Source organism: Myotis myotis, unplaced genomic scaffold (genome assembly GCF_014108235.1).
Source record: "Myotis myotis isolate mMyoMyo1 unplaced genomic scaffold, mMyoMyo1.p scaffold_m19_p_1, whole genome shotgun sequence".
Classification (NCBI taxonomy): domain Eukaryota; kingdom Metazoa; phylum Chordata; class Mammalia; order Chiroptera; family Vespertilionidae; genus Myotis; species Myotis myotis.
Genome location: NW_023416313.1, coordinates 75,649,793 through 75,664,828, shown reverse-complemented (window position 1 = coordinate 75,664,828; position 15,036 = coordinate 75,649,793). Strand labels below are relative to the sequence as shown.

The 15,036-nt window shown below is 39.6% G+C and overlaps 1 protein-coding gene and 1 non-coding gene across 2 annotated transcripts in view; one reads left to right on the top strand and one right to left on the bottom strand.

Annotated features, from left to right (window-relative positions):
• The window catches only part of TAF3 (TATA-box binding protein associated factor 3), a 191,576-nt gene that overhangs the window by 117,578 nt on the left and 58,962 nt on the right, over nucleotides 1-15,036 (top strand).
• LOC118661603 lies at nucleotides 13,658-13,720 on the bottom strand. The gene has a single exon (XR_004969379.1). It is a non-coding gene; the product is annotated as a U7 small nuclear RNA (small nuclear RNA).

The window sequence follows — 15,036 nt, the reverse complement described above, 5'->3', positions numbered from 1 at the left end:
TTGAATGCAGGGTATGCCAGCCAAGTTTGCACTCAGTCCAGAAGGGAGAATGGCATCTCAGTTAGTCAGTATTCCAGTGGATAATACAAACCCCAGAACTAATGGTGAAATGTTTCCTGCAGCAAATATCTAAAAGTTAAGACAGGCAGACACTGATTGATAATGCATGGAACTAGAATATAAATGAGCAACTAGAATCGCCAATAAAACTAAAACATCTCTATATTCTCTAACTTAAAGTAATCCCAAATGTAGAGACCAGTTGTGTTAACTTAATTCTTAGCCTAAAATACAAATGTTTAAACGGCATTGGTTTGTTAGACATAATACCAAGTGAACAAGACTAGAAGGAAACCTAATTCTGCTTAACTCTTTATAGTTTGACTTGACAGCCTTTCTGCTAAAAATATGGAATGGGAGGTCTCAGAAAGTAAACCCAAAAATAGCTGGTTACTCTGAAATGAGTAGGTATATTCTCTTCAGTATTTCAGTCATCTGTTGTGTATTTCATGTTATTAAAATACTGTTACTTAAAACATACATTTACTCTAAGAACACAAACACTATGGCATTTTGCTTTTTAAAATGTCAGTTCACTGGAAAATACAAGAGGTTACGTGAAATAAATTCCAGATCAGTATATACAATAGAAAGAGTTTATCTCATCATTTATGCTCACATTATAAATTTTTTTCGTGCCACGGCTTTATGGAACTCACCTAAGGTGTGGAAATACCCAGTGTAGAGCCAAGTGCTGCATTGTAAGCTCTGTTGCAGCCTTTGATGAAACCTCACTTGTGCCGTTGGAGAGCAGATCTATTACTGAAAATAACTTTGCCAGTAGTGATAATATCTACAAGGGGAATTTCTGTGCTGGTTCCCTTGCTCTCCTTCTTTATCTTGTCCTCTTCCCTCCTCCCCTGCCTCCCTAAATCCAAATAGAAAGAAAAGTAGGACACTATTCACAGGGATAAAGTGATAGTAAAAACTTCCTGGGTATTCTCACACAGGCGTGAGCACACGCACACGCACACACACATCAGTGATCTGTTATAAGTCTGTGGAGATGAACCTTTCCGCTTTAATCCTCAACGGGGTGGGGGGAAAATTATACATAAAATGAACACGTAATACAAACTACATATAAAATTATGGAAAACATCTTAAGCGTATTTCTTTGCTATTACATATTTTTTAAAAAAAAACATGTTTTCTAGATTTTAAGATGCTCATTTTTTCATATTTAGCATTTCTGAAATCCAGATGCCTCTATGGTCACTGCCTGGCAGCTGTCCTGACATAGTTGTCACTGCCTGCACGTATGCACTAAACTTGCAGAATGAGTGTCAGAGGTGCTCACTGAACACAGATTGCTGTGTGTAACCTCTTAATGCATAAAGATTGATATTATGTATTAAAGCATGGATTTTTACAACTCAGGGTTGAAAAATGATTCAGAAGAATTAGACACTGAAAGTAAAGTGTTTTAGGACTGCTTTAACAAATGTAACTTTTTTTAATGTATGGGTGATATCTTAACATCTAAGATTAGAACAGCTTGTTCAGTTAGTCAGAAATAAAATTTCTAAGTGATAAAAATGCCTTCTCATAATTTCATTGCCAGGTTTTTTTTCCTTAATGGTACATTAAATAAGTGTGTTTTGTAATTATTTCATCTTACATTCAAAGAAATATAGTAGTTATTCTCTCCTTATATACGTGTCTCCATCTCCTACTTTTTAATATTAAAAAGCACTGTGATATTTTTTTCAGAAGTAATAGTTGGTATTAAACACCAAATCTCAGTAGTCCATTCATTGTTTTCAAAATAGACATTGAGCCCCTACCCCGAGGCAGGCACTGTTCTTGGAGCTGGAAGTGCAGCAGTGAATAGAACTAAAGTCTGCTGTCATGAGGCATATGTTCTAGCGAGGGCAGTGTACATTAGACAGAGTGTGCATTAATGTCAAGTGGTAAATACTAAGAAGAAAAAGTAAAGCTGGGTTGACAGAAGGTGATGGGGTTTAGAACTTTAGATAGAGTACTAAGGGAGGGTCCCTCTGAGAAGTGATAATTAAATAGGACTGGAAAGAAATAAAGGAACAGGCAGTACAGTCACACTGAGGGGTGGAGGTGGAGGGTTCCAAACAGAAGAAACAGCAAAATCAAAGGCTTTGAGGCTGAAAAGCATATAGTTTCTTCAAAGAACATCAGGGAGGGTACAAGTGTGACTAGAACTGAATAAGTGGGAGAAAATAATAAAAGAGGTCTAGCAGGGAGGGTTTATAGAAGGTGGGAAGGTGTAAGCTTTGGACCAGAGGAGTAAAATGATCTTGACTCTCTCTCTTGCTGTCAACCATCAAGGACTCAAGGATGGAGGCAGCAAGACTTTTCCAAGGTTGTGGAATCATCTAGGAGAAACAATGACATCTTGAACCAGTGAGGATGTTGTATATTACAATAGAGATGATGAGATTCTAACCATGGTATTGTGGTTATAAATCAAGCCAAACAATAGACAATAAAGTCCAATGGATTATGTAAATGTAGTATTAGTTAAATGCTATAGTTCAGTGATTTTCAGCTGGGTATGCCACAAGAATTTTTAAAACATGTAATACTTGATTATTTAGTCAGGGGCACTGACCTCTTTTCCCTTAGATTGTCAAATAAAAAAAACCATAATAGTCAACACAAGAATAGCCATCTGGTGTGAATGAATCAAAATTATACCTTTTTTTTTTTGTCAGATTGGCAAAAAATATAATACATTTTTTTGTTGTGCTATAGAATTTTAGTAATTTGTTTTTATGTGCCATAGATGAAAAAGGTTCAAGAATGCTGCTATAGGTAACAATATTTTCTTGAAGTAAAACATCCTTGTTTAACTTTAAAAAATAATTTACTTGCCCGGCCAGTGTGGCTTAGTTGTTGAGCATCAACCTATGAACAGAGAGGTCACAGTTTAATTCCGGGTAAGGGCACATGCTTGATCCCCAGTGTTGCGTGTGCTGGAGGTAGCCAATAGATGATTCTCTCTCATTGATGTTTCTATCTCTCCCTCTCCCTTCTCTGAAATCAATAAACATGTATATTTAAAAATAATAATTTACTAGGCATTGTGGGGTCTATCAAAAGCTATAAAATGTCATCTCTGGGAGTTTCTAATTGGGAGCTAAGACATTGGAGAATTTCAGTAACATTTAAATATTTTTTTAAAAATTTATTGATTTATTTCTTTTTACTTTTTACTAGAGGCCCGGTGCATGAAATTCATGCACTGGGCGGGGGGGAGTACCTCAGCCCAGCCTACGCCCGCTTGCAGTCAGGAAATCTCGGAGGATGTCCAACTGATGGCTTAGGCCCGCTCCCCGGGGAGTGGGCCTAAGCTGTCATTCAGACATTTTTAGCGCTGCTGCGGAGGCGGGAGAGGATCCTATCACCACCGCTGCACTCACCAGCCGTAAGCCCGGCTCAGGGCTTCTGGCTGAGTGGCACTCCCCCTGTGGGAATGCACTGACCACCAGGGGGCAGCTCCTGTGTTCAGCATCTGCCCCTGGTGGTCATTGTGCAACATAGCGACCGGTCATTCTGCCATTCGGTCAATTTGCATATTACCTTTTTATTATATAGGGTTTTTTGGAGAGAGAAAGAGAAACATCGATTTGTTGTTCCACTTATTTATGCATTAATTTGTTGATTCTTGTATGTGCCTTGACCTGGGATCGAACCCACAATTTGGCATATGGGGACAGTGCTATAACCAACTGAGCTACCCGGCCAGAACAACAGTGTAAAGGAGTATGTGATTAAGGATCAAACATCAGCTAGTTCTTTTCGAGTTAAAGATAAGTAGAGAATTTGGTGGCAAGCTTAACAGAAGTTGTAGGTCTTGAACTGCATTTTTTTCAATAGACTATTTTTTAGAGCAGTTTTAGATTCACAGCAAAATTGAGCAGAAAGTGCTAAGACTGCCATATGCACACATTCCGGATGCTCCAGCCTCCCCCATTATCAGCATCCCCCACCAGAGTGATACATTTGTTACAGTTTTTGAACCTACACTGATGCATCATTATCACCTAAAGTCCATAGTTTACATTAGGGCTCACACTTGGTGTTGTACATTCTATAGGTTTTAAAAATGTGTAATGGCATGTATCTACCCTTATAGTATCATACAGGGTAGCTCCACTGCCCTAAAAATTCTCTGTGTTCCACCTCTTCATCCTTCTCTCCTCACTAACCCCTGGCAGCCACTGATCTACTTAGTTGTCTCCATAGCTTTGCCTTCTCCAAAATGTTGTATGTTTGGAATCATATAGTATGTAGCCTTTTCAGACTGACTTTTTTCACTTAGTAATACTATCCTATATAATACAAGCATAGTAGGCAAATTGTCCCCTCAACCAGGAGTTGTCCTGGAGTTCGATCAGGGGGCGGGACCGACTGGGGGAAGGGAGGGAGGCATGGGCTGGTGGCCGGCAGCCGCCAGGGACCCTGCCAGTGCACGAATTCTGTGCATGGGCCTCTAGTGCATTTAATATTTTATTACCTGGAAATACTACAGTTTATTTACCTATTCACCACTAAAGGACATCTTGGTTGCCTCCAAATTTTGGCAATTAAGAATAAAATTGTTGCCCTAACCGGTTTGGCTCAGTGGATAGAGCATCGGCCTGCGGATTGAAGGGTCCCAGGTTCGATTCCGGTCAAGGGCATGTACCTTGGTTGTGGGCACATCCCCAGTAGGGGGTGTACGGGAGGCAGCTGATCGATGTATCTCTCTCATCGATCTTTCTAACTCTCTATCCCTCTCCTTTCCTCTCTGTAAAAAATCAATAATATATATATATTTTTAAAAACCTTAAAAAAAAAAGAATAAAGCTGTTTATATGTTCAGGATTTTGTGTAGATGTGAATTTCCACCTCCTTTGGGTAAATGCCAAGGAGTATGAATGATAGATTGTATGGACAGAGTAAGTTTTGTTTTATAAGAAACCACCAAACTGTGTTCCAAACTGACTGTACCCACCACTGATTTTGCATTCCCGCCAACAATGAATGAGAGTTCCTGTTGCTCCACATTTTTCATTGTTTTAGATTTTGGTCATCCTAATAGGTGTGTAGTTGTCTCACATTTTCAATTTTCCTAATTACATGTAATATTGAGCATCTTTTCATATGCTTATTTGTCATCTGTATATCCTCTTTGGTGAGGTTTATTCAGGTCTTTGGCCCATTTTTTAATCAGGTTATTTTCTTGTTGATTTTTTAAGAGTTCTCTGTATATTTTGGTTAATAGTCCTTTATTAGATATATCTTTTGCAAATATTTCCTCTCAGTTTGTGGCTTGTCTTCTCTTTATTAAGCTGTATCTTGAAGGATGATGAAATAGGCAAGAGAGGGAGGCTTTTGTACAGAATGGTAATAACAGCCTAAATTTATTGTTTCTCTTCAGTGGAAGCCCCTCTTTTGCTGACCTTTTTCACATGGCTTCCAAACCCTGTACCATTCTTCACTGTTAATGCCATTTCCACCCTAGCTGCCAGGAGTGTCTGAGAGCCACCAAACTGGGACACTACCAGACACAAAGTTAATATGGCCTTGAAGAAGAACCACTTCTCAGGTTTCTCCGAGCTCAAGGCTCAAGATGTAGATGGTCAGTAAATATTAAATGCACAATTTGAGCCTTTTGGCTTTTTTCTTCTGTACCAGTGAGAGTTCTAGGGGGAACTTAGGTAAGCAAAAATTAGTTATGTGGATTTTCAGCTTTCTGCTAGGATGCATTTCAAAGCAATTACTAATGAATTTGGAATAATTGTCTCTACCATTTCCACCTATTAACAGAGATAGTCAAGAATTGGTGTACTGGCCTGGCCGGTGTGGCTCAGTAGTTGAGCATTGACCCATTAACAAAGAGGTCACTATTCCGATTCCCAGGCAGGGCACATGCCCGGGTTGCAGGCTTAATCCCCAGTAGGGGATGTGCTGGAGGCAGCCTATTGATGATGTTTCTCTCTCATCGATATTCCTATATTTCTATCCTTCTCCCTTTAAAAAAAAATCAATCAAAACATTAAAAAAAAAAGAATTGATGTAATGGATTTGCTTTATTTGGAGAATAAGTAATGAAAAATAAAAATTACTCCTTTGTAAACCATTTTTAAGTTACCTTAATATTATAAGGTTCTTGGTACTTTGAAAATGGGGTGAGTTTTCTGTTCTATCTCCAATTCATATTAAGGGGAGAATGTAAACCATGATTCCATTCATGAAATATACTTTAAATATTATTCACTCATTTTTTAAGTGTGTGTGTGTGTGTGTGTGTGTGTGTGTGTGTGTGTGTGTGAAAGAGAGAGAGAAACTACCTTATTTAGGAATGATTATCAATTTTCTTTTATTTTCTTTCTACTTACTGCTTTGGATAAACATACTGGAATACTGCCAAAAATTTAGGTGGCTGAATACTAATTTTGCTGAAATTAGATGGAACAGCCATCTCCTGCCAATTTTCTTTCTAAATTATGCAGAAATTTGACTCTTGTAAGACATAAATCTGGTAAAAAATAGAGTCCTAATTTTCTAGTCAGTCAATAAGACCTTCAACAGACTATTCATGTTTCAGCATTAATTTTTATGTAAAAAAAGAAATCAAAGGAAAATGCAATTAGTAAAAATTACTAGTCATATTTCTCATGTGGCCCAAATATTGATTTGCAGTGTTAAGTAACTAACATTCATAACTTGTCTGACACAAAGAAAGTGATACACGGAAAACAATTAGTGCATCTTTCAAATATAAGATAGTTATTGAATAATTACTCAAATAATGGTCAGTAATGGAATACAAAGGGTTATCTTTTAGCTAATCCTCAAGTAATAGAATTGGTGTATCTCTGATTTTTTTTCTTAGCCTTCCAGGGTTTAGAAGAATGAGACAAAAGTGATTATGGGACCTAGAGGGAGCCACTGGAGGCCAGCAAGGCAAAGGAGACTTTATCTTAAGCAATTAATCAAGAAACTCATATTGTAGGACAATTATTCAGAGCTAATTCTAAAATAGCTTTAGAGCCCCAGGTCTTGAGATATTTTTTTCCAGAATTTTGTCAAGGTCATTTAGAGCACTGGGACAATCTTGCATTAGAATAAAGGTTTGGTTAAAAGTACATATTACTCTGTATCTAGGAATGTGTGCAATATGAAAATATAGCATCAAACAACTTAAATGTACTTGTAATTTTTTTTACTTTATTTTTATGGTAGTGACAGTGCAAAATAGAATATATTATCCCAACAATTAACAGCCTTACTCAATCCACTTTCCTAAGTACAGTGGCCTTTGTCTGGCTTGTTTGCTTCAATGTGTAAAAAAGTTGGATAATAATGCTGATCATGTATGCATAGTGATTTTTTAATTTTTATTTATAATTTAAAAATTTATATCATATTTATAATCATTGATTTCCTATCAGGTATGACTGTCTTAAAATCTGGACAGTCATTTTAAGCTTCATATTACTTACTTAAAAAAATCTTTTAATTGATTTCAGAGAGAGGAAGGGAGAGAAAGAGAGGGAGAGGGAGAGGGAGGGAGAGGGAGGGAGAGAGAGAGAGAGAGAGAGAGAGAGAGAGAGAGAGAGAGAGAGAGAGAGAGAGAGAAACATGAATGATGAGAGATTCATCCATCGGCTGCTTCCTGCACTCCCCCTACTGGGGCTCGAGCCCATAACCTGGGCATGTGCTCTGACTGGGAATGGAACCAGAACCTCCTGGATTTATGGGTCGACGCTCAACCACTGAGCCACACCAACTGAGCTACTGTTATTTTTTTGTTCTCATTAGTGGAATAAGCAACTTCTTTTATCTAATAGTTTATCTTCTTTATGTGCACAGTGAGCATTTTGAGACCTTTCCTTAGCTTTCTTACCTACCTTCCTCAATCTTTCCCTTTCTTCTAACAAGCTTCCCTGCTTAAAACTCACTAGTGGTTTCCCATTGTGCTCAGACACACTCTAGATCTTTGGGCACAGCATTGAAGATAAGGCCAGCTCCCACACATGCATGCCTCTCACCACCTTCTCTATACCCGCTTTTCCTCCATTCACCAACTGTACAAGGCTGTTCCCACAGCAGGATCTTGGTCTTGCTCTCTTTTCCCTGAAATGCTTATTCAAAAGATCGTCCTCTGGCTATAGTTTTTTCATGAATCTGTTCTCAGCTGAAACATCACTTCCTCAGTGACTGTTCTATCTAAAGTAGCCCTTTCCCTTCCCAAATGCATCATCCTGTTTTATGATCTTCCTAGCACTTCATCATTATGAATTATCTTTTGTATTATTTGTTGCCTATGTGCCCTCTCAGCATTTAAAGTCCATGAGAAAAAAAACCTTATCTTTTGTTTACTTACATCTGTGTTGCCTGTTGTATATAGATGGTAATAAATATTTGTTGGGTGAGTGTGTGTGTGTGTGTGTGTGTGTGTGTGTGTGTGAGAGAGAGAGTGAGAGAGAGAGAGAGAGAGAGAGAGAGAGAGAGAGAGAGAGAGAGACTGACTGTCTTTATTTTCTGTACATTTTTATCCTTATTCTTCTCCAGCTTTTGTCTCCACCACTAGACAAGCTGTCTATTCAGATCACCACTTTACTCAGCTACTGGGGTAATCTTTTTTAAAAGCATATCAAACCCTTTAAAACATTCAGACTTCCCATTAACCTTTAAATAATATCTTAACTCCTGACCATGACCCATAAAGCCCTGTCTACCTATCCAGTTTATCTTGTTTTATCTTCCCCTCACTTACTCTGCTCTTGCCACACTGGAATTCTTTTAGTGCTCTAAACATGCAGACTCATTATATTATGTGGCTGTTTCACATGATGCTCCATGAACGGAAAATACTGTTCTCCTAGTTTGTCCCTGACCAGCTATCCTAATTATTCAGATCTCTGCATAATTAATCAGTGTTCAGATAGTTTCTTCACTCTAAGAAGGTGTCACTTTACCTTCCTACTTCTTTTCTTTTAATTGATTATTTTATTTTTTAATTACAGTTGACATACAATATTATATGTTTCAGGTGTACTACCCACTGATTGGACATTATATAACTTACTAAATGATCATCCCCATAAATCTAGTACCCATCTTATACCGTACATAGTTATTATATTAATGACTATATTTCCTATGCTGTACTTTGCATCCCTGTGACTATTCTGTAAGTATAATTTGTACTTCTTAATCCCTTTACCTTTTTCACCCGTCCCCCACCCAACCTGCCTCCCATCCAGCTACGGTCAAAATGTTCTCTGCATCTATGAGTCTATTTCTGTTCTGCTTGTTTATTTTGGTTTTTAGATTCAGTTTTTTATAGATATATATTTATTATCCTTTTATTATTCATATTTTTATCTTTTTCTTCTTAAAGAAGACACTTTAACATTTCATGTAATACTGATTTGGTGGTGATGAACTCCTTTAGCTTTTTCTTGTCTAAGAAGCTCTTTATATGTCCTTCAATTCTAAATGATAGATTTGTTGGGTAGAGTAATCTCAGTTGTAGGTCTTTGCTTTTCATCACTTTGAATATTTTGTGCCAATTTCTTCTGGCTTGCAAAGTTTCTGTTGAGAAATCAGGTAACAGTCTTATGGGGACTCCCTTGTAGTTAACTAACTGCTTTTCTCTTGCTGCTCTTAAGTTTTTCACTTTGTCTTTAATCTTTGGCATTTTAATGATGATGTGTTTTGGTGTGAACTTCTTTGGGTTAATCTTATTTGGGACTTTCTGCACTGCTTGTATGTCTGTTTCCTTCACCAGGTTAGGGAAGTTTTCTGTCATTATTTTTTTCAAATGGGTGTTCTATTCTTTGCGCGTGCGCATTCTCTCTCTCTCTCTCTCTCTCTCTCTCTCTCTCTCTATATATATATATATATATATATATATATATATATATATATACCCCTTCTCTCTCTCTCCATCTATCTATCTATCGCTCTCTCTCTCTTTCTCTCCCTCTCTTCTGGCACTCCCATGATGTGAAAGTTAATATGCTTTAAGTTTTCCCAGAAGCTCCTCATACTATTATATTTTTTGGATTCTTTTTTTCTTTTTGATGTTCTAATTGGGGGTTTTTTGCTTCTACTTCCTTATCTTCCAAATATCTGATTTGATCCTCTTCTTTACTCCATTATTGATTCCCTATAATGTGTTCATTTTACTTAATGTATTCTTAATTTCTGACTGTTGGTTTTGTTTTTTTTTAATGTTTTCTAGTTCGATTTTTATGTTTCCTATCTCTTTGTTGAAGTTCTCACTAAATTCATCTATTCTTCCCCTATGTTAATTGGGCATACTTATAACCAGTGTTTTGAACTCTGCATCTAGTAGATTACTTATCTCTCTTTTTTTTTTTTTTTTAGTTCTTTTCCTGGAGTTTTACTCTGTTCTTTTGAGACATGTTTCTTCGTCTCCTCATTTTGGCAGCTTCCCTGTGCTTGTTTTTATGTGTTAGGAAGAGTTTCTACATCTCCCATGTTTGGTAGAGTGGCCTTAATAGTAGGTGTTCTGTAGGGTCCACTGGCCCAGACTCCCCAATCGTCCAAGCTGGGCACTTCAGGTGTACCCCCCTGTGTGGACTATGCATACCTTCCTCTTGTAATTGAGCCTTGATTGCTATTGGCACATCAGTGGGAGGGATTTACTCTCAGGGCAAATAGTTGTAAGGGCTGGCCTTGACCACAGAGGAGGATCTGCTGTGCTGGAGCTCACCCTATGAAACAGGACTTATTTCAGCAGGGCTCTGGTACCCTCTGAATCTGCCCCTTGATTGTGTCCCTTGTGGATGTGATTGGGTTGTGCTCTGACTTGATCTGAAGCTGTCCACTGGGTAAACTGGCTCTGGGACTTCCTGAGAGGTGCAAGCCAAGATCAGCCACCACCTGTGTTCTGCAAGGGCCATCTGGCATGAGCTACAGACCAATCTGCAGATGGTTGCTACTTGTGCTGGGCTTAGAGATGCCCAGAAGAGGCCAAGCTGTGAACCATAGCTGGTTGCCACTAGTTCCACTCCTGGGGTCACTTGGTGAGAGATATGGGACACACCAAGGCCAGATGCTACTTGCTTGAGAGATTTTAGGGAAGTTTGAAGCATGAGCCAAGACAGGCCATTCGTATGGAAAAGTCACTGGAAACAGCTGGGATAGGCCCACAGGTTGGGTGGGGCAGCATCTCAGGGAATTACCAGGGCTGGTCAAAAAGTGTAGCCAGGTTGATGGAGACTCACATATGGCACCCGCCTATCAGTTCTATGGAGGCAGAGCTCAGAAAAGGAACCATGGCCTCTGTCAGCATTTCTGTCTGGGAAAAAGCTGCCCCTCCAGCTCTTGCCCTGATGCCAGATAATTTCATTCCTCTCCATATGTCCCTGGTGCCTTTCAAGCTGCTGCCCCAGTGCTAGAACTCAGAGGGAGCAAGTCAGAGCAAGTCAATGTGCAAGCCCTTTGAGACGAACTGCCTGGGATAGCACTCTATCTCACTCAGCTACAATATCTACTGGTTTTCACAGCCAAAAGTTATGGGGACTTCTCTTCCTGGCACTGGAAGCTCGGCGTGGGGGGGCCTTAGTGTGGGGCTGGGACCCTTCCCTCATCAGAGGGGATTTCTGAAACCGAGATATCCCTCCTGATTTTTATCCACCACATGTGGGTGTGGGACCATCCCAGTCAATGTGTCCCCTCCTACCAGTCTCAATGTGGTTTCTTCTTTATATCCCTAGTTATAGTTCAGCTAGTTTTCAGGTGGTTCTGAATAATGGTTGCTCTCTAGTTTAGTTATGATTTTGATGTGGTTGTCCCTGTTGTTATTTTCTATTTTTCCTATTTATTTCATAGCACTTATCATGGATCCTAACACTCTCTTGGTATATGTGATGTTTTCTAATCATTGACATCATTGAATACTCCCCACTTGTTGAAACTCTATTTCTTATACTTTCTCTTCTGGTTTTCTTTCAACTTACTGGCTATTCTGTCTCATTCTCTCTCTCAGGCTCCTCTTCTTCCACTGCTTTAAACTTCGGTGTGTCCCAAAATGTCTGCCTTTGGTTCTCTGCTCTTCTCACTTTGTAATTTCCTCAATGGCATTTCTTGCATCCATGGCTTCAGCCACGACAGTAGGCAGTATAGCATGGTAATTAAGAGCTTTTGCTCAACAAGTAGTAAGGGTCTCCTCTAGGTTAGCTACTATTTTAGATACTGGAAATACAGTCTAGATCAGCCGTGGGCAAACTACGGCCCATGGGCCGGATCCGGCCCATTTGAAATGAATAAAACTAAAAAAAAAAAAAAAAGACCGTACACTTTTATGTAATGATGTTTACTTTGAATTTATATTAGTTCACACAAACACTCCATCCATGCTTTTGTTCCAGCCCTCCGGTCCAGTTTAAGAACCCATTGTGGCCCTCGAGTCAGAAAGTTTGCCCACCCCTGGTCTAGATGATATAGTCCTGGATCTCAGAAAGCTTACATTTTTAGTAGGTGAGGCAAAAAAAAAAAAAAAACAAAAAAAAAAAAAAAAAAAAAAAACCAACTAATCAAATCTATAATAATCTATACTAATAAAAGCCTAGGTGGCCCTCGTGCCCGCATGTCATCACAAGATGGCTGCCCCCACGTCATCACAAGATGGCCGCCCCACATTGTCACAAGATGGCCGGCAGGGGAGGGCAGTTGTGGACGATCAGGTCAGCAGAGGATGGTAGTTGGGGGCAACCAGGCTGGCAGTGGAGGACAGTTGTGGATGTTCAGGTTGGCAGGGGAGGGAAGTTGGGGGTGATCAGGCTGGCAGGGGAAGGCAGTTAGGGGGCCATCAGGCCATTGGGGGCAATTGGACTGGCAGAGGAGCAGTTAGGTGTCAATCAGGCCAGCAGGGAGCGCTTAGGGGGCGATCAGGCTGGCAGACAGGCAAGTGATTAGGAGCCAGCGGTCCTGAATTGTGAGAGGGATATCCCAGATTGGAGAGGGTGCAGGCTGGGCTGAGGGACCCCCCCCCCCCTCCAGTGCACAAATTTCGTGCACCGGGTCTCTAGTAAAAGTATAATATGCTAACTAGACCGGACATCCTTCCGGATGAAACCGGGACTGTGAGGGAAGCCCAGGTCCCGGGTGCCTGCTGGTGGCCGGAGGAAGGGAAGCCTGGGTCCCAGGTGCCAGAGGGATGCCGGTCCTGGTAGTGGGGGGAAGGAAGGCTACTCTTGCATGAATTTCGAGCATCGGGCCTCTAGTAAATAATATAATGATAGGTAGGAATGGGTGCAATGTAGATAAAACAGGGCATGAAAGTGATAGGGAGGCAAGTAGATAGCATGTTGTTGATCACAGAGGACCTCTCTGAGGAAGTGGCATGGAAGATGTGAAGAAAATGAGAGACTAAGCCATGAGAAGAGGTGGAGGGAGGGAGAGTATTTCAGGTCATTGAAGAGTACTGGGAATCAGCTTGGCAAGTTTGCGGAAAATTAAAACGTCCAGTGTGGTGTGAGAAGAGGAGCAGTGCAGGGGTGGAGCAGGGTGATACAGGACTTCATAGGTTATAGTAAGAAGTTGGATTTTTTTTTTTTTTTTTTATTTATTTTTTTTTTTAGGGTCTTCAGTAAAGGGCCTTCCGGTAAAAGCCGGAAGACCAGCTGGACAAATTCAAAAAGAGCTATAAGCAAGAAGTTGGGATTTTATTCTAATTGTGACAGGGAGCCTTTGAGCAGGGAAATTATCTGATTTAGCATTTGGAATTGGAGAGAGTCAATTCCAGTCTTATTTATCACGTGGCTTTAATAGAAGCAGTCACATTTAGCCTTTTCTTTGTCAAAACTATTTATTTGCCAAGTCATACAAATGGAATACAAGTGGCATTCATCCCTGAGACATTGTGACTTCGTGACATACCTTTCCTGAAAATTTAAATGAAGTTCAATTAATTTTAGAGTTAAAAACAGTACTTAAAAAAAAAAAAATTGCCCGGCAGGCATTGCTCAGTGGTTGAGCATCAACCTATGAAACAGGAAGTCATAGTTTGATTCCCAGTCGAGGCACATGCCCAGGTTGTTGGCTCTATCACCGGAGTGGTTGTGCAAGAGGCAGCGAGTCAGTGATTCTCATCACTGATGTTTCTCATATATTTTTATTGATTTCAGAGAGGAAGGGAGAGAGAGAGAAACAGCAGTGATGAGAGAGAATCATTGACCTGCTGCCTCCTGCATGCCCCACACTGGGGATCGAGCCTGCAACCCGGCATGTGCCCTTACTGGGAATAGTTCATGGGTTGATGCTCAACCACTGAGCCATACCCAGCCGGGCTAAACAGTACTTTTTTTAAAAAAATTTTTTATCTGTATTTGATGTATGTAGTAAGTACTTTCTATTGCATAGATGATCACCCTCTGTGCCCCCCGCAACTACCACCCCTACTTCTCTTCCATCCCAGGAAAGAGTTGATTATAGTTTCATAGCATTTTTCTAGTAATTTTTATATCATTGTGAATTTCTTGTTTTGTGGCTTGTATATGGATGGTTTCTTACGGGTTTTTGTTTGTGTTTTGATTCATCAAATTTTAAGAGACCAGCAGCAGATTTTATCTGCTACTAGTAAATATGAAGATGTTTGGAATTGATAGCATGAGACAAGGATAGATACATAAAAATCAAAAAATTTAAATACCGATTTTTCTTTTTTCCTATCAAATTTATAATTTGGCACTGAACTAATGTTTCTCTTACCATCTCAAACTAGAGTCATACCAAATTGGTCTTCTTTCTAATCTTGCTTTTTAACAGCCATTGTATAAATATACTGAACTTTTATTTTTTTAATTGTTTTTGCTAAAACCTCTGGGACTATACATGCATAGTTGGGAGAAAGAGAAAACAGAGAATGTGTGGGAACAACTCCTACATGGGCTGGCTCTTGATAGGTGCTAGGAGAATGATGGCACTAAAAGGCATGTGCTGCTGTCACCACTACCAACATTGACTTCTATT